At 42.1% G+C, this 16,198-nt stretch overlaps 1 non-coding gene across 1 annotated transcript; it reads right to left on the reverse strand.

Annotated features, from left to right (window-relative positions):
- Positions 1 to 11,899: 11,899 nt before the first annotated feature.
- trnav-cac (transfer RNA valine (anticodon CAC)) lies at positions 11,900 to 11,972 on the reverse strand. The gene has a single exon. It is a non-coding gene; the product is annotated as a tRNA-Val (tRNA).
- Positions 11,973 to 16,198: the final 4,226 nt, after the last annotated feature.

Consider the following 16,198-nt stretch of genomic DNA (forward strand, 5'->3'; position numbering starts at 1 on the left):
ATAAAAAACCTGCAAAGGGACATAGACAGGCTAAGTAAGTGGGCAGAGATTTGGCAGATGGAATACAATACTGGAAAGTGTGAGGTTATGCACTTTGGCAGGAAAAATCATAGAGCAAGTTATTATCTTAATGGCAAGAAACTGGAAAGTACTGTAGTACAAAGGGATCTGGGGGCCCTGGTGCACGAAACCCAAAAAGTTAGTATGCAGGTGCAGCAAGTGATTAAGAAGGCCAATGGAATGTTGGCTTTTATTGCTAGGGGGTTGGAATATAAAAACAGGGAGGTATTGCTGCAGTTGTACAAGGTATTGGTGAGGCCGCACCTGGAATACTGCATACAGTTTTGGTGTCCATACTTAAGAAAAGACATACTTGCTCTCGAGTCAGTACAAAGAAGGTTCACTCGGTTAATCCCGGGGATGAGGGGGTGGTCATATGAGGAGAGGTTGAGTAGATTGGGACTCTACTCATTGGAGTTCAGAAGAATGAGAGGCAATCTTATTGAAACATATAAGATTGTGAAGGGGCTTGATCGGGTGGATGCGGTGAGGATGTTCCCAATGATGGGTGAAACTAGAACTAGGGGGCATAATCTTAAAATAAGGGGCTGCTCATTCAAAACTGAGATGAGGAGAAACTTCTTCACTCAGAGGGTGGTAGGTTTGTGGAATTTGCTGCCCCAGAAAGCTGTGGAAGCTACATCATTAAATAAATTTAAAACAGAAATAGATAGTTTCCTAGAAGTAAAGGGAATAAAGGGTTACGGGGAGCGGGCAGGAAATTGGACATGAGTCTGGGTTCGGAATGGTCATGGCCCTGTGGGTAGTGGAGCGGGCCCAGGGGCCGTGTAGCCTTGTTCTGCTCCTACTGTGTTCTAATTCTGTTAGATTTCAGGAGATGGTTTTATTCCTGTTCCTGGCTGGGGTGGAGATCGGCTTTACAGAAGGTAAGTACTGTAGAAAATATAGGGGCAGAGTGATCTCCTGGAAGAATTTCGATCGCCTAGATGGGTCGGAGAGGAATTTCCCAGATTTTTTTCTCCCAAATTGGCCATTGGGTCTTTATCTGGTTTTTCGCCTCTCCCGGGAGATCACATGGGTTCGGGTGGATGCAGAGTGATGGAAGATTTGAGGTTAGGATCAGATCAGCCATGATCTTATTGAATGGTGGAGCAGGCTCGAGGGGCCGATTGGCCTACTCCTGCTCCTATTTCTTATGTTCTTATGTTCTTATGTTCTTGAGGGAAATAAATTTACAGGGCTACGGGGATCGAGCAGGGGGAATGGGACTGACTGGATTGCTCCACAGAGAGCCGGCACGGACTCGAATGGCCTCCTTCTGTGCCGCTATGACTCTATGACTCAATGACATGCAAAGGATCGCATCAGAACACAAACACTCACTTGATATAGAAACATGCCACCCATATACACACATTCACACCTGATATTGTCACACGAAGCTGGTTCCATTTCTGTGAAAAGTCTACACGCCAAAAGTTTAATTGTTTTTCACAAACTGCCCGCCCTGTTGTGTATTTCGAGCAGTTTCCTACTTTCACAGTGGCGATTCTGCGGCTGGGTCCGTGTCATAAACACTCAACATTTTACACCAAGGCTCCTAAAATACAATGAGCTCGGGATAAAGGTTCATCACATGCTGAGGGCTAATTAAATGATTGAAGTTCCACAAAATAACTTTATGGATTAATAAATGATGTTTAAACCAATTATTCTTTTTTCCACATGAAAGTCATGTAATTCATTTAAATCAGGTCTCGAATTAAAAACTGTTACTCCCCTGACCTGGAATCAAATCCAAGAGAACGCTGAATCCTAACCACTAGGGAACGTTGCATTGCACCGTCACAATATTTATCAATGCATGTGAGTCTATTTGGAGTAAAGTATGCAATAGCGAAATACTGCAGAGGCTGGGAATCTGACATAAAAACAGAAAATTCTAGAAATACTCAGCAAGTCAGGCAGCATCTGTGGAGAGAGAAACAGAGTTAACGTTTCAGGTCGATGACCTTTCGTCAGAACTGGGAGAAGTTAGAGATGAAATAGATTTTAGGCAAATGGGGGAGGGGAGGAAACAGCAAGAGGCAATATTAGTGATAAGGTGGAAGGCAGGAGAGATTAAATGACAAAAGGGATGAAGGTGCGAGGCAAAAGGAGATGGCAATGGGACAAGTAAAGGAAGGAGAGATGGGACCAGAGGAGGTGTAAATGGGAATGGCAGAATCATCAACAGCTGCCATCTGAAAAAATAGGAGCAGAGGTTATGGTCTGAAATTGTTGAACTCGATGTTGAGTCCAGAATGCTATAAATATTTATACATGTATGTGTAATCTTTAGGTCGATGACCTTTCGTCATTAATTCTCTATATACAGATATAGAACTGGAAGACGCCAGCGCGCCGTGGCTGTTGCACAGCTGGTATGAGGGAAACAGAAGAGGTTGGAGCATTTTACTGAGGTTTCGAATGAAGATAAATGCACCCCAATAAATCACAGAATCACAGAATCACGGAAACCCCACAGTGCAGATAGAGGCCATTTCGGCCCATCGAGCCCTGCACCGACACATATCCCACCCGATCCCCGTAACCCCTACACCAACACATATCCCACCCTATCCCCGTAACCCCACGTATTTAATCCCCCTAACACTACGGGTCAATTTATCATAGCTTCAGGTACATGTAACTAGATTTGTAAGCCGCAGTGTCATGAAATGCTTTTTGATGTAAACAATCAAAACGAATTTGTATCCAATACGGATTGACCCATTCTATTTACAACTATCGCATTAGGCTTCCGTGTTCCCTGGTAGTCTAGTGGTTAGAATTCGGCACTTTCATCGCCGCGACTGGAGTTCGATTCCTGGTCAGAGATACAATTTTTGTAACAGTTTTTAATTAATTTAAAATTACTTACATGTATCTAATGTGAACAAATGTTTTAATTACCATTAATTAACCGATGATCTTAATTTGCAGAATGAATTAAATGCTAAAGATACTTCAATAACGTGTATTGTGCTTTCTATGTGATGAACTGTTATGCATATCTCATTTTACACCATGGCCCGGATTTTACGGTGCTTCCGACAGCGAATGCACAGCGTAGGCTCTCGTACGCCTTCAGAATCCCCCGCAAGTTCCAGGTTTCCGCACGCCCGAAAGGCCAGAACTTGTGATCTGTCAAGTTTCGCTTGGACCGAGCCACCGCATCCGCTACAACATCACTTTTGCTGGTGCAGAGTTGGGCTAACTACTGCCCAGCGGATGCCCAGGAAACCCTTACACCTGGTAATAGAATCATAGAAATTTACGGCACAGAAAGAGGCCATTCGGCCCTTCGTGTCCACGTTGGTCGAAAGAGCTATCCAGCCTAATAGCAGGCGTAAGACCTTCTTTTGCCAGTGCACGGGTGAAAATAAATGTTAATTTTTTTTTTTTATGATATACACATACATACATTTTAAATTAGTTTAGGTAAACTCTGGCCCGTTTTAAAATGTTCAAATATATATTTCATAAAATTAAAAATTGTATTTTAAATGTTTAATTAATTTCATTAAGTTTGAACAAGTCATCATTTATTTTTATTTCCGTGGTGTGAAATGTTATTTATTTGGAGATGTCGACTATGTTATGGGGTTTCTGTACATAAATGGAATCCCCATTATCCTCATAGGAACCCCCCTTTTTGATTGGTTGATCTGGCCCATGTGATCTCAGGGATGCTTGCGAACTGTGTGCGCCCCTGGGATCCGTGGGCCTTTATGCAGGCGGACGGCAGCAGGCCCAGGGCAGCAAGAGTCTGAAGCTCCGGAGACACCAGGTAATTCGGATTTGTTTTTCGATTCCGAGGCCTTAGCCGGTGGCGAGCCCCCGATCGCAATTTCCAGGCCAATGTATTTCAGGAGTCTGGTTTAAAATGTTCATTGCTTATGTCACCAGGAGTCTTGTGCAACTTTTGTTCAATTTAACAGGACCGGTTATTGCACAGAATAACATTTTCTGGAACATGAATACTGCAGTTGTGGCCGAACCAGCGTTTTATAAAGGTTCATCATAACTTCCTTGCTTTTGTGCTCTATGCCTCTATTTGTAAAGCCCCGGATTCCATAAGCTTTTTAAACTGATTTCTCAACCTGTCCTGCCACCTTCAATGATTTGTGCACATATACCCCCAGGTCTCTCTGTTCCTGCACCCACTTTGGAAATGTATCCTTTAATTTATATTGCCTCTCCTCATTCTTCCAAACAAAATGTATCACTTCACAGTTTTCTGCATTTAACTTCATCTGCCACATGTCCGCCCATTCCACCAGCCTGTCCATGTCCACTTGGAGTCTATCACTACACTCCTCACTGCTCACTATACTTCCAAGTTTTGTATTATCAGCAAGTTTTGAAATTGTGCCCTGGACACCTAACTCCAAATAATTAATATATGTCAAGATGGGCCGTGGTCCTAGTACCGACCCCTGGGGAACACCTTCCTCCAGTCAGAGAAATAACCGTTCACCACTACTCTGTTTCCTGTCTCTTAGCCAATTTCACATCCATGCTGGCACTGTCCCTCTTATTCCATGGGCTTCAACTTTGCTGGCAAGCCTGTTATGCGGCACTTAATCAAGTGCCTTTTGGAAGTCCATGTTCACCACATCAACCGCATTTCCCTCATCAACCCTTTCTTTCACCTCATCAAATAATTTAACCAAGTTGGTAAAAGACGATTTGCCTTTAACAAATCCGTGCAGACTTTCCTTAATTCATCCATACTTGTCCAAGTGACCGGTCATTTTGTCCAGGATTACCCTGTCGAAAAGCTTCCTGACTACCGACGTTAAGCTAACTGGCCTGTAGTTGCTGGGTTGAACCTTATACTCCTTTTTGAACAAGGGTGTAACATTTGCAATTCTCCAGACGTCTGGCACCACCGCCGTATCCAATGAGTATTGGAAGATTGTGGCCAGTAACTTCACAATTTCCACCTGTGCTTCCCTGAGCATCCTAGGATGCATTTCATCTGGTCCTGGTGACTTATGGACATAAATACAGCCAGCTTTCCTGGTACCTCCTCTTTAACAATTGTTATCACATCCAATATCTGAACCACAGCTCAATAACTGTAGGTCTGGGACCGGACGGCGCTTCAGAATACAGGTCCAAAAGGCAAAGTCATTGTCTCGGTCTCAAGTGCTCTGCTCATCAAGTAAAACCACACAGAAAAAATGGTTTTACAATGGTTAGCTCTTATTTCCAATAGTATTTATCAGTTGGCTCGTTGCTTTAGAGGTATGATTCTCGCTTCGGGGTTATTGGTTGAAACTTGCGAGAGGTTCCCGGTTCAAATCCCAGATGAGCTTTTATATTGCCAGCGAATTATGAACTTGCTGTTCGAACTTCTGCAAAAAAAAAACACTGGCATTGATACAGAGCTTTTCACGAACTCAGGACGTCCCAAAGCGCTTTATAACCATTGAAGTACCTTTGAAGTGTTGCAATGTGGAGAAAGGCGTGCCCAAATCACCCCCACATGAATCTCAACACGTTGGGAAGGTGCAAAGGATCAGGCGCCTCAATGACTTGGATTTTTTGAATGAGTTCTGCTTGAAACTGCACTGGAGCTTGAAACAGCTCCTGGGCCTCCATCTCACGGGAGCAGAGTGTGGTCGCTGTGCACCGGTGAGCGAGTCGGTGACGATCTCGGGGTTGAGACGCGTCCCTTTCAATCTATGAAATTTCACCAAGGTCCAGAAAGTAGAAACGCTGAATGGAACAGACCCTGTGAGCGATGGACTGAAGGGGACGGCGCTCCGAGCACAGCTGGGAAACGCGCAGAGCAGGAAAAGTGTTCGCAACAATAAATGTCAGATTTATTAATCTTGCAACAATTAGAAGTATAATTAACAACAGCTTTTAAACAAATCTTTGCGAATTTTAGCCGAGGAACTCCAACACTTTATAGTTCCGAGTTCGATGTACAAGTTGCTCAAACCTTTATCGAATTCTAAAGTATCTGTTCCAAACTTTTGATATCTTTTCCTTACCTCTACTACGTGACAATTTGCACGTTTAATAGTGTAACCTAACACAACTGGCCACCTTCTGATGGAAGGTTTTCGACCTGAAACGTTAACTCTGCTTCTCTCTCCACAGATGCTGCCTGACCTGCTGAGTGTTTCCAGCACCTTTATTTCTATTATCCGACCTTGTTACCAAAGTATCACTTCACTTCTCTGCTTACCACACTCCTTCCTTACATGTCCGACAAACAGGCTCCATTGGCACAACGGGATGTTCTGCTTCAGGCATTAATTGGAACTATAAGGGGAACCAGTGGAGGCAGCATATTTGGATTTCCAAAAGGCATTCGATAAGGCACCACGTAACAGGTTGTTACACAAGATAAGGGCTCATGGGACTGGAGGTAATGTATTAGCAAGAATAGAGCATTGGTTAACGGACAGAAAACAGAGATTAGAGATAAACGGGTCATTTTCAGATTGGCAGGCTGTAACTAGTCGGGTGCCGCAAGGATCAAGTGCGCATGCTTCAGCTATTTACAGTCTATATTACTGACTTAGATGAAGGGACAGAGTGTAGTGTATCCAAGTTTTCTGATGATACAAAGCTAGGTGGGAAAGTAAGCTGTGAGGACACATAAGAGCCTACAATGGGTTATAGACAGATTAAGTGATTGGGCGGGCAATAAGGCGGCAGACGGAGTATAATGTAGGGAAATGTGAGGTTATTCACTGTGGTAGGAAGAATAGACAAACAGAATATTTTTTAAATGGTGCAAAGCTATTAATTAATTCATTCTGCAAAAGAAAGTTATCGGTTAATTAATGGTAATTAAAACAATTCTAAATTTTCCCATCAGCTGAATGTAGTCAATTTCATCAGATTTTGATTTTAAAACTGTGTTATAAAATTTACTTCTCTTACCAGGAATCGATCCCGTGTTACGGAGGTGAAAGGACTGGTTTTCTGAATCATTTAAAGGTGATCGCTATGAATCACGCAGCATTGATTTAAAATCACGGCTACAATTTGTTTCGGTGCAGAAGAAGGGGATTGAAAATGACGATAAAATCACTATGCAACGCCCGCGGTGAGAGAGGTTCGAGCTTACAATTAAGTTGGTGCTGCGAAGCAATCGCTGAGCTGATGCTGACGCCGGTCAATGAATGAGAAACCGTTCAATATAAAGGATGAGTTCACAAACACCAGGCGCAGTGCAGTCTGGTCAATGTCAAGCCTCTCCTTTCTTATTCAGAGACATGAGCGGGAGTCAGACGCCACAAACTTTAACTAAAGGCACAGATGCGAGTAATACTTCCAAATCTTTTCACTGCAAAATTATTCAATTTATGTAATGGCTGACTGCATTGCATCTGAAAATGATCGCCATCAGATTTTATGCTCGATGCTGATTCGCTTTTCCGTGGACACTAACGCTCCGGTTTCCGTAGTGCAGCGACGATCATGTTCGCCTCCAACATGAACAGTTCCCAAATCGAGCCCGGGTGGATATGTTCGAGTGGAAGATTTTTATTCTGCGCAATAACCGTCCCGGTTATATTGAACAAAATTTGCCCCAGATTCCTGATGTCGTAAGTAATAAACATTTTAAACCAGCCTCCTAAAATACGATGGGCCTTGAGATTGCGATCGGAGGTTTGGCGCCGGCTTACGCCTCCGAACCGAGAAACAAATCCCAATTAACTGGTGTCTCCGGAGCTTCGCACTCTTGCGGTCTTGGGCCTGCTGGCGTACGCAAGCATAAAGGCCCACGGATACCATTGGCGCTCATGGTTCGGCAGCATCCGTTGGCCAGGCCAACCAATCACGCAGGGGATTCCTATGATGCTTTATGTACGGAATCCCATAAGCATAATAGAAATCTCCAAATAAATAACATTTCACACCACGGAAGTAAGAATAAATGGTCACATGTTCAAAATAAATGAATTTAATTAAGCATTCAATGGTCTCATTCTGTGCCGGTATGACTCCTCTCTGCCCCACACAACAGTGAGAGGGAAATAGAGGGGAGCACGATTCCAACGAGGAACAGGTGCAGGAAGTTTTTGTACAGTTCTTCTTTTGTCGGTAAATCTTTTAAAATTATTTCACTTGAACTTTTTCAGTTCAACTTTTCGAAGGAGCATTTCAAGGAACTGGGAAGAAATTAAAAAATTGGGGTTGTTAAAAAAAAACCTGCCATCGTGTAATTGAATCCCGGTCTCGCCGCATGATAGGCGGGGATACTCACCACTATACTAACGTGGAACTGAAATTTGCACTATTTGATCAGAACTAGAAGCTAACTGTGAACAGAGTGAGAAAGAGACAGACAGACATATAGAGAGACAGGGACAAAGAGGGAGGCAGAGACAAAGAGAGTGACAGGGACAAAGAGAGAGGCAGAGACAAGGAGAGAGATAGGGACAAAGAGAGAGGCAGAGACAAAGAGATTGACAGACAGAGACAAAAAAGAGAGACAAGCACAAAGAGCGAGTGGCCCCAGGGATGAGTTGACTTCAGTTATGTTGATCGACTGAGAAGCTGCAATTGTTTTTCCGCAGAAGATTAAGAGGAAATTTAATCGAAGTTTGTAAATTTACAAGATGTTTTGATAAGGGTAAATAAGGAGAATCTGTTTCCAGTGGCAGGAGGGTCGGTAACTGGAGGACACCGATTGAACCTAACCGGCAAAAGGTACCAGAGGGGAGATGAGGAGTTTTTTTTACCGCAGCCAGTTGTTGTGATCGGGAATGCGCTGCCTGAAAGGGCGGTGGAGCAGACACAATAGTAACTTTCAAAAGAGAATTGAATAAATCATTGTAAAGGAGAAATTTGCAGGTGTGCAGGTTAGGTTGATTGGCTATGATAAGTTGACCCTTAGTGTTCGGGGGATTAAATACGTGGGGTTACGGGGATAGGGTGGGATATGTGTTCGTGTAGGGGTTACGGGAATCGGGTGGGACATGTGTCGGTGCAGGCTCGATGGGCCGAAATGGCCTCTATCTGCATTGTGGGGTTTCTGTGTGATTCTGTGTGAAACATCAGGGGAGAAGGATTATTTGAAGAGCTCTTTCAAAGTGCCAGCACAGACTCAATGGGCTGCATGGGCTCCTTCTGTGCCGTATCAATCTATGATTCTATGAATCTATGATTTAAAATTCAAATTGAATGTTTTGAAATATAAATGTAAAACTTAAAATTTTAAACCTTGTCAAAATTTACCTAAACGAATTTTAAGTGTATGTTGATAGATTTTAGTTAACCAACGGTATTAAGGGATCATTGAAGTCTGTGAGACACTTCATAATTTTTTCTATAATCATTAATCAACCCACAACATTTTGTTGCGCACTGCAGGAATTGCTAACATGTATACCGGATGACAGTCAAACTTTAAAAACTTTTTATAGAATCATAGAAAATTGCTTGAACCCCTCTGGTTAATGAAGTGAATTTTAATGGTTGAGTTCCGTATACACCTTGGAATTCTGGAAAACATGGTTTGTAGTTTGCAGAAACGCGGCTTAGACCTGCTGTTGTGAACCAAGGTAAAGCTGCACGACCCTTGAATAATCTTTCACAATTCAACTGAAAGCAGCCGGAATGTGCAGCTTTGAGAGGGGCTGTCTGCGCGGTCATGGCTGGAAACGGAAGTGAGCGAGCGAAACCGTAGAGTTCTGTGTGTGTGCACAACTGTACAGAATAACACAAATGTAACAGGACTTTGTTACATTGCATAACAAATGCGAATTGATCCATTTTTCTACGATTGAAATGAACATGATTTACAAAAAGTTTCTGCTTGGTTCCGATCCGGGGACTATTGGCGTGTTAAGCGAACGTGATAACCACTACACTACGGAAACACTGGATAAAACAGTCGCCTTTTGCTATAAATCTATCAATCTATGAAGAAAGTTATTAAAGTTTTACTGTCACCCAGCAAACATGTTACAATTTCCTTCAGTGTGCAACACACGTTTTTGTTGGTATTAATACATTTATTAAGATTCTCACAGACTTCAATTGTCTTTGTCAGGACTGAAGTCCCTGACTGGGAATCAAACCAGATTGTTTTCAATGATGATAGGATTGTCCAATGAGGAGAGATTGAGTAGATTGGGCCTAGAATCTCTGGAGTTCAGAAGAACGAGAGGAGTTCTCATTGAAAGGTACAATTTTCATGGAGGGCTTGAAAGGGTAGAAGCTGAGAGGTTGTTTCCCCTGGCTGGAGAGTCTAGAACTAGGGGGCAGAGTCTCAGGATAAGGGGCCGGCCATTTGAGAGTCAGATGAGGAGACATTTCTTCACTCAGAGGCTTGTGAATCTTTGCAATTCTCAACCTCAGAGGGCAGTGGATGCTCAGTCATTGAGTATATTCAAGGATTTGAGAGTCCATTTACACAGAACACAGAAAGTTAACGTTTGAGAGCTCATCCTTTATATTGAGTGGTTTCTCGCCCTTGAATCGGTCTCAGCTTTCGCTCAGCGGTTGCTTCGCAGCACCAACTTCTTTGTAAGTTCGAACTCTGTGTCACCGCGGGCGCAGACTGGGCTTTTTTCAATCCCCTTCAACACCGAAACACATTATAGCAGTGATTTTAATTTAGCAGTGTGACATTCTTCGAGGCACCATTAAATTATTCATATAACTTATTCCTGTTAGTGTTGCGAGCTGGGTTCGATTCCCGGTTAGGGAAGAAATTTTGACATCACCGTTTCTTATTCATGAATGCGATGTAATTATATTAAATTAATTGCATGCATCTAATGTGAATAAATAAGAACTGCTTTAATCACCATTAATTAACCGGTAACTTTATTTTGCAGAATGAAAGACATGATAATATGGTTACTGAGGGACAGTCGAAACTTCATTCATTTATTTTGCTCTTTGCATCTCCTGAACTGATAACTCATATCTCATTTTACACATTGCATTTTAGGAGCATGGTTTAAAATGTTAATTGCTTGAGAGAGCAGCGATCTGGGGCAACATTTGTAAAATTTAACGGGACCGGCTACTTCACAGAAAAAACCTATTCTCTCACATGATGTTTTCAGACCACACACTGACCGATCTTTGCTCGGCCCCAAGTGGATGATCTGATACTTGCCCGCGTTGAACTCCATTAATCACTGGTCAGGGGAGATTTAATAGAGGTGATCAAAATTATGGGGGAAACAGTTTCCACTGGCAGGAGTGTCAGCAGGGCTATGGGGGAAGAGCAGCGGAGTGGGACTGATTGGATAACTCTTTCAAAGATGCATCATGAATTGCTCATTTTAACCTGCGATTGATAGATTTTAGTCAACCAACGGTATTAAGGAATCATTGAAGTCTGTGAGACACTTCATAATTGTTTCTATTATCATTAATCAACCCACAACATTTTGTTGCACACTGCAGGAATTGCTAACATGTATACCGGATGACAGTCAAACTTTAATAACTTGTTATAGAATCATAGAAAATTACCTGAACCCCTGAGGTTAATGAAGGGAATTTTAATGGTTGAGTTCCGTATACACCTTGGAATTCTGGAAAACATGGTTTGTTGTTTGCAGCAACGCGGCTTCGATCTGCTGTTGTGAACCGAAGTGAAGCTGCAGGATCCTTGAATAATCTTTCACAATTCAACTGAAAGCAGCCGGATTGTGTAGCTTTGAGAGGGGCTGTCTGCACGGTCAGGGCTGGAAACGGAAGTGAGCGAGCGACACCGTAGTGTTCTGTGTGTGTGCATAACTGTACAGAATAACACAAATGTAACAGGACTTTGTTACTTTGCATAACAAATGGGAATTGATCCATTTTTCTACGATTTAAATGAACATGATTTACAAAATGTTTCCGCCCGGTTTCGAACCGGGGACTTTTCGCGTGTGAGGCGAACGTGATAACCACTACACTACGGAAACACTGGATAAAACCGTCGCCTTTTGTTATAAATCTATGAATCTCTGACGAAAGTTATTAAAGTTTGACTGTCACCCGGCAAACATGTTACAATTTCCTTCAGTGTGCAACACACATTTTTGTTGGTTTTAATACAATTATTAAGATTCTCACAGACTTCAATGATCTTTGTCAGAACTGAAATCCCTGACTGGGAATCAAACCTGATTGTTTTCAATGATGATAGGATTGTCCTATGAGGAGAGATTGAGCAGATTGGGCCTATAGTCTTTGGAGTTCAAAAGAACGAGAGGTGTTCTCATTGAAAGGTATAATTTTCTTGGAGGGCTTGAAAGGATAGAAGCTGAGAGGTTGTTTCCCCTGGCTGGAGAGTCTAGAACTGGGGGGCAGAGTCTGAGGATTAGGGGCCGGCTATTTGAGACTCAGATGAGGAGACATTTCTTCACTCAGAGGCTTGTGATCTTTGCAATTCTCAACCTCAGAGGGCAGTGGATGCTCAGTCATTGAGTATATTCAAGGATTTGAGAGTCCTTTTACATAGAATACAGAAAGTTAACGTTTGTGAGCTCTTCCTTTATATTGAGCGCTGTCTCCTTCTTTAATCGTTGTCAGCTTTCGCTTGGCGGTTACTTCGCAGCACCAACTTCTTTGTAAGTTCGAACTCTGTCTCACCGCGGGCGCAGTCTGGGCTTTTTTCAATCCCCTTCAACACCGAAACACATTATAGCAGTGATTTTAATTTAGTAGTGTGATATTTTTCGAGGCACCATTAAATGATTCAATAATTTATTCCTATCAGTGTTGCAGGCTGGGTTCGATTCACGGTTAGGGAAGAAATTTTGATATCACCGTTTCTTATTCATGAATGCGATGTAATTTTATTAAATTAATTACATGCATCTAATGTGAATAAATAAGAACTGCTTTAATCACCATTAATTAACCGGTAACTTTATTTTGCGGAATGAAAGACATAATAATATGGTTACAGAGGGACAGTCGAAACTTCATTCATTTATTTTGCTCTTTGCATCTCCTGAACTGTTAACCCATATCTCATTTTACACATTGCATTTCAGGAGAATGGTTTAAAATGTTCATTGCTTGAGAGAGCAGCGATCTGGAGCAACATTTGTAAAATTTAACGGGGCCGGCTATTTCACAGAAAAAACCGATTCTCTCACATGATGTTTTCAGACCACACACTGACTGATCTTTGCTAGGCCCCAAGTGGATGATCTGAGACTTGCCCGCGTTGAGCTCCATTATTCACTGGTCAGGGGAGATTTAATAGAGGTGATCAAAATTAAGGGGGAAACCGTTTCCACTGGCAGGAGTGTCAGCAGGGCTATGGGGGAAGAGCAGCGGAGTGGGACTGATTGGATAGCTCTTTCAAAGATGCAATATGAATTGCTCATTTTAACCTGCAATTGATAGATTTTAGTTAACCAACGGTATTAAGGGATCATTGAAGTCTGTGAGACACTTCATAACTGTTTCTATTATGATTAATCAACCCACAACATTTTGTTGCACACTGCAGGAATTGCTAAAATGTATACCGGATGACAGTCAAACTTCAATAACTTTTTATAGAATCATAGAAAATTGCCTGCACCCCTGTGGTTAATGAAGGGAATTTTAATGGTTGAGTTCCGTATACACCTTGGAATTCTGGAAAACATGGTTTGTAGTTTGCAGAAACGGGGCTTAGATCTGCTGTTGTGAACCGAGGTAAAGCTGCAGGATCCTTGAATAATCTTTCACAATTCAACTGAAAGCAGCCGGAATGTGCAACTTTGAGAGGGGCTGTCTGCACGGTCAGGGCTGGAAACGGAAGTGAGCGAGCGAAACCGTAGTGTTCTGTGTCTGTGCAGAACTGTACAGAATAACAGAAATGTAACAGGACTTTGTTACATTGCATAACAAATGCGAATTGATCCATTTTTCTACGATTTAAATGAACATGATTTACAAAATGTTTCCGCCCGGTTTCGCACCGGGGACTTTTCGCGTGTTAGGCGAACGTGAAAACCACTACACTACGAAAACGCTGGGTCAAATAGTCGCCTTTTGCTATACATCTATGAATCTATGAAGAAAGTTTTTAAAGTTTGACTGCCACCCAGCAAACATGTTACAATTTCCTTCAGTGTGCAACACACATTTTTGTTGGTTTTAATACAATTATTAAGATTCTCACAGACTTCAATGGTCTTTGTCAGAACCGAAATCCCTGACTGGGAATCAAACCTGATTGTTTTCAATGATGATAGGATTGTCCTATGAAGAGAGATTGAGTCGATTTTGCCTATAATCTCTGGAGTTCAGAAGAACGAGAGGAGTTCTCATTGAAAGATACAATTTTCATGGAGGGCTTGAAAGGGTAGAAGTTGAGAGATTGTTTCCCCTGGCTGGAGAGTCTAGAACTAGGGGGCAGAGTCTCAGGATAAGGGGCCGGCCATTTGAGAGTCAGATGAGGAGACATTTCTTCACTCAGAGGCTTGTGAATCTTTGCAATTCTCAACCTCAGAGGGCAGTGGATGCTCAGTCATTGAGTATATTCAAGGATTTGGGGGTCCTTTGACACAGAATACAGGAATTAACGTTTGTGAGCTCATCCTTTATATTGAGCGGTTTCTCGTCCGTTAATCGGTGTCAGCTTTCGCTCAGCGGTTACTTCACAGCACCAACTTCTTTTTAAGTTCGAAATCTGTCTCACCGCGGGCGCAGCCTGGGCTTTTTTCAATCCCCTTCAACACCGAAACACATTAAAGCAGTGACTTTAATTTAGCAGCGTGACATCTTTCGAGGCACCATTAAATAATTCAACTTAACGTATCCTATCAGTGTTGCGAGCTGGGTTCGATTCACGGTTAGAGAAGAAATTTTGATATCACCGTTTCTTATTCATGAATGCAATGTAATTTTATTAAATTAATTACATACATCTAATTTGAATAAATAAGAACTGCTATAATCAACAGTTATTAACCGGTAACTTTATTTTGCAGAATGAAAGACATGATAATATGGTGACTGAGGGACAGTCGAAACTTCATTCATTTATTTTGCTCTTTGCATCTCCTGAACTGTTAACCCATATCTCATTTTACACATTGCATTTTAGGAGAATAGTTTAAAATCTTCATTGCTTGAGAGATCAGCGATCTGGGGCAACATTTGTAAAATTTATCGGGACTGGCTATTTCACAGAAAAAACCTAATCTCTCACATGATGTTTTCAGACCACACACTGACCAATCTTTGCTAGGCCCCAAGTGGATGATCTGACACTTGAACGCGTTGAACTCCATTAATCACTGGTCAGGGGAGATTTAATAGAGGTGATCAAAATTATGTGGGAAAAAGTATCCACTGGCAGGAGTGTCAGCAGGGCTATGGGGGACGACCTGCGGAGTGGGACTGATTGGATAGCTCGTTCAAAGATGCATCATGAATTGCTCATTTTAACCTGCGATTGATAGATTTTAGTTAACCAACGTTATTAAGGGATCATTGAAGTCTGTGAGACACTTCATAATTTTTCTATTGTCAATAATCCACCCACAACATTTTGTTGCACACTGCAGGAATTGTTAACATGTATAACGGATGACAGTCAAACTTTAATAACGTTTTATAGAATCAGAGAAAATTGCCTGAACCCCTGTGGTTAATGAAAGTTTAATGTTTGAGTTCCGTATAAACCTTGGAATTCTGGAAAGCATGGTTTGTAGTTTGCAGAAACGCGGCTTAGATCTGCTGTTGTGAACCGAGGTAAAGCTGCAGGATCCTTGAATAATCTTTCACAATTCAACTGAAAGCAGCCGGAATGTGCAGCTTTGAGAGGGGCTGTCTGCACGGTCAGGTCCGGAAACGGAAGTGAGCGAGCGACACCGTAGTGTTCTGTGTGTGTGCATAACTGTACAGAATAACACAAATGTAACAGGACTTTGTTACTTTGCATAACAAATGGGAATTGATCCATTTTTCTACGACATAAATGAACATGATTTACAAAATGTTGCCGCCCGGTTTCGAACCGGGGACTTTTCGCGTGTTAAGTGAACGTGATAACCACTACACTACGGAAACGCTGAGTAAAGCAGGCGCCTTTTGTTATAAATCTATGAATCTCTGACGAACGTTATTAAAGTTTGACTGTCACCCGGCAAACATGTTACAATTTCCTTCAGTGTGCAACACACATTTTTGTTGGTTTTAA

This window comes from Somniosus microcephalus, unplaced genomic scaffold, assembly GCF_052327205.1.
Source record: "Somniosus microcephalus isolate GS21.2 unplaced genomic scaffold, FLI_Smic_1.0 unresolved_chr4, whole genome shotgun sequence".
Classification (NCBI taxonomy): domain Eukaryota; kingdom Metazoa; phylum Chordata; class Chondrichthyes; order Squaliformes; family Somniosidae; genus Somniosus; species Somniosus microcephalus.